The 3,552-nt window shown below is 40.0% G+C and overlaps 1 pseudogene; it reads right to left on the bottom strand.

Annotated features, from left to right (window-relative positions):
* Positions 1-1,326: 1,326 nt before the first annotated feature.
* On the bottom strand, positions 1,327-1,426 carry LOC127109383 (uncharacterized; annotated as a pseudogene).
* Positions 1,427-3,552: the final 2,126 nt, after the last annotated feature.

Here is a 3,552-nt window from a genome sequence, read left to right on the forward strand (position 1 = left end):
CATAAAGAAGTTAAAATCAATAGAGCGAGAGTTTGAGGTTTTAACTGGACAGTGTAAGTTAGGCATTAATTCTAGATCAGGGCGAGAGCAAGTTTTAGAGTTAATTAAATTCTGACCTTTTCCAAAAAGTATTTTTAAAGATTGAATGTGAGGACGAGAGTTAAGCATTTGGATTTAATTATATAACCTAAGTCAACAGAGCGAGAGTTTGAGATAAGGGTGTTTAAAACGGTCAGTGTTTTCTTAAAAAGAGTTTCTGCAACTTTATTGCTTTCAAAATATGGTTTTTGACTTAATTATAAGTGACAGCTACATTAATATAAAATCATGGTTTATTCAACAGAGCGAGAGTTTGAGATAAAACCTTTAACCAATAAAGTTAACTGAAACGATTTATTTTAAAACCAAGAAACCGACAAAGACTTGATTCCCTAGTTTTGACGAACTACATACCGATATCCGTTTTATTAATATTTAATCTAGATCTTAGTTTAGCTCTTAGTTTTTCCCCAAACAATCAAACATTTTTCACCTTAGCTTTACGTAGTAACCTTAGATAACGGTATATCGATTCATAAGTCCCTGTGGGATCGATATCTTTTAAAACTACGCGATAGAACTGTGCACTTGCAGTTTGTATCCCATTCTCGACTCACACAATCGAGCGATCAAGTTTTTGGCGCCGTTGCCGGGGACTTTTATTTAATCGATATCGTAACTCTTCCGTTACGCTGTAGAGACTAAGGTTTCTTTTTCTTCTATTCTTTCTTTCGTTGATTTGTATGCCACGCACTCGCTCACAAGGCGAACCGCTCTATTTACGAATCAACGATATCGAGCTATATCTCCGAGTCTTACGACGAATTCGGGAATATCGTGCTGAAAACAATCTCCCTCCTATCGAATTTCCTGATCTCAAAGATCTTCTTCTTTCACCCGAGATGGCAGAACCAGCTCGTGCTCTTAGAGATTACGCCGCTCCATCGCAAGATGAACCGCATTCAAGTATTGCTCTGCCCGCAATCGAAGCAAACAACTTCGAACTTAAACCTTCGCTGTTGCAGGCTGTGCAACAGAACCAATTCTCTGGAAATCCTACCGAGGATCCAAACCTTCATTTATCCGTATTTGTCCAATACGCTGATACTGTTAAAGCTAATGGTGTCACTTCAGAGGCAATTCGACTTCGTCTTTTTCCTTTCTCATTAAGAGATAGCGCTAGAAGATGGCTTCAATCTCTCCCTTCCAACTCAGTCACCACATGGAACGAGTTGAAGAAAGTTTTTCTTGCCCGATACTTTCCGCCAAGCAAAACGGCTATGTTAAGAGCCCATATAAACGGATTTAAACAGAAAGACAACGAGTCTCTTTTCGAAGCATGGGAAAGATACAAAGACATGATGAGACTTTGCCCACACCATGGTTTGGAAGACTGGTTAGTAATTCACACATTTTATAATGGTCTCTTATACAACACAAGGTTAACAATAGACGCTGCTGCAGGTGGTGCATTAATGAACAAACCTTATGCTGATGCTTACCAGCTTATCGAGAGCATGGCCCAAAACCACTATCAGTGGGGAACCGAACGAACAACGGTGGAAAAACCTCAAACGAAAACTGGCATGTACGAGATAAGTAACCTTGATCACGTTAACGCAAAAGTGGATGCTTTGGTCCAGAAAATTGAAAGTTTAAACGTATCACCTCCAGCCGCCGTGGTTGCTATAACTCAGAATTGCGAGGTCTGTGGAATCCAAGGTCACACTCCTGCGGAATGTCAACTCTTGACTGGAATCCAAGCAGAGCAAGTGAACTATGCTCAAGGAAGCCCCTATTCGAACACCTATAACTCAAATTGGAAGAACCATCCAAACTTTTCATATAAGAGTAATAATGCTTTGTACGCACCTGGACAGTCTCCAAATCAAGCCCCATCTATACCTCCGGGATATCAGAAACCGAACCCATCCATGCCTAACAATAATACCCCTAGAAAATCCAACTTGGAAATCATGATGGAAAACTTTATAGCTTCCCAACAACAAACCAATAAAGATTTCTTAAACCAGAACATACACACTGGCGAACAACTTAAACAACTAGCAAGCAAAGTAGATGCCTTGGCTACCCATAACAAAATGCTGGAAACACAAATATCACAAGTAGCCCAACAACAAGCACCTACTGCTGCCCCAACTGGTACATTCCCTGGACAGCCCTAACCTAATCCGAGAAGCCAAGCTCATGCAATTATATTAAGAAGTGGAACGGAAGTGGAAGGACCGTCTGATCCAAGGATAGAAAACCAAAACCCTAAGAAATCAACTGAGGAAAGTGAACCTAAGGAAAAGGAAGAGAGTAATAAGGAAACCCTAGAAAAGAAGGAACCTTATGTACCTCCACCACCTTACAAACCACCTATACCTTACCCTCAAAGGCTTGTTAAAACCAAAGATGCGGGCCAATTTAGAAGATTTGTTGATCTCCTTAAACAATTAAACGTTACAATTCCGTTCACCGAAGCTATTACGCAGATGCCCTCATATGCTAAATTCTTAAAAGAAATCCTTTCTAATAAGAGGAAACTTGAGGATAGCGAAACCGTTACACTCCCTGCCGAATGTAGCGCAATAATCCAAAACATGCCTCCTAAACTCAAGGATCCGGGTAGTTTCTCTATACCCTGTCACATAGGAAAATTTGTCATCGACAAAGCTTTATGCGATTTAGGAGCCGGAATTAGCGTTATGCCTTTATCCATATGTAAGAAACTGGAAATGGGAGAATTAAGACCGACCAAAATGTCTGTGCAACTAGCAGATCGTTCCATCAAATATCCTATAGGAATCCTTGAAAACGTTCCCGTACGCATAGGTCAGTTTTACATTCCCACTGATTTTACAATTATGGACATTAGAGAAGATGATATTACACCCATTATACTGGGAAGACCATTCTTAGCAACTGCCGGTGCAATCATAGACGTAAAACGAGGACGACTCACCTTCGAAGTAGGTGAAGAGAAAATTGAATTCATTCTTTCCCAATTCTTGAAAGCACCTGCAATAGAAGATACATGTTACTTCATGGATATCATCGATGAATGCATAAAAGAAGCAGAGTTAGGAGAAGACAAATCATCAGACTATCTTTTAGAAGACAAACCTAACCAATGTTTAGCAATAACACCGGACCCTACGCAATGTCTTAACAAACCAACCCCTGAGCTGAAGACACTTCCCAAAAATCTGAGATATGAATTCCTAGACTTAGAACTTGAACGACCTGTGATAGTTAATGCAGATCTAGGAAGACTCGAAACAGAAAAACTCCTACATATCTTAAGGAAGTACCCCACCGCACTAGGATACCACATCACCGATCTTAAAGGAATAAGCCCTTCTATTTGTATGCACCGCATCATGTTAGAAGAAGACTGTAAAACCTCTAGGGAACACCAGAGAAGACTAAATCCGATCCTGAGTGAGGTAGTAAAGAAAGAAATAACCAAGTTATTGGAAGCAGGTATTATATATCCTATATCTGATA

The sequence above is a fragment of the Lathyrus oleraceus genome, chromosome 7 (genome assembly GCF_024323335.1).
Source record: "Lathyrus oleraceus cultivar Zhongwan6 chromosome 7, CAAS_Psat_ZW6_1.0, whole genome shotgun sequence".
Taxonomy (NCBI): domain Eukaryota; kingdom Viridiplantae; phylum Streptophyta; class Magnoliopsida; order Fabales; family Fabaceae; genus Lathyrus; species Lathyrus oleraceus.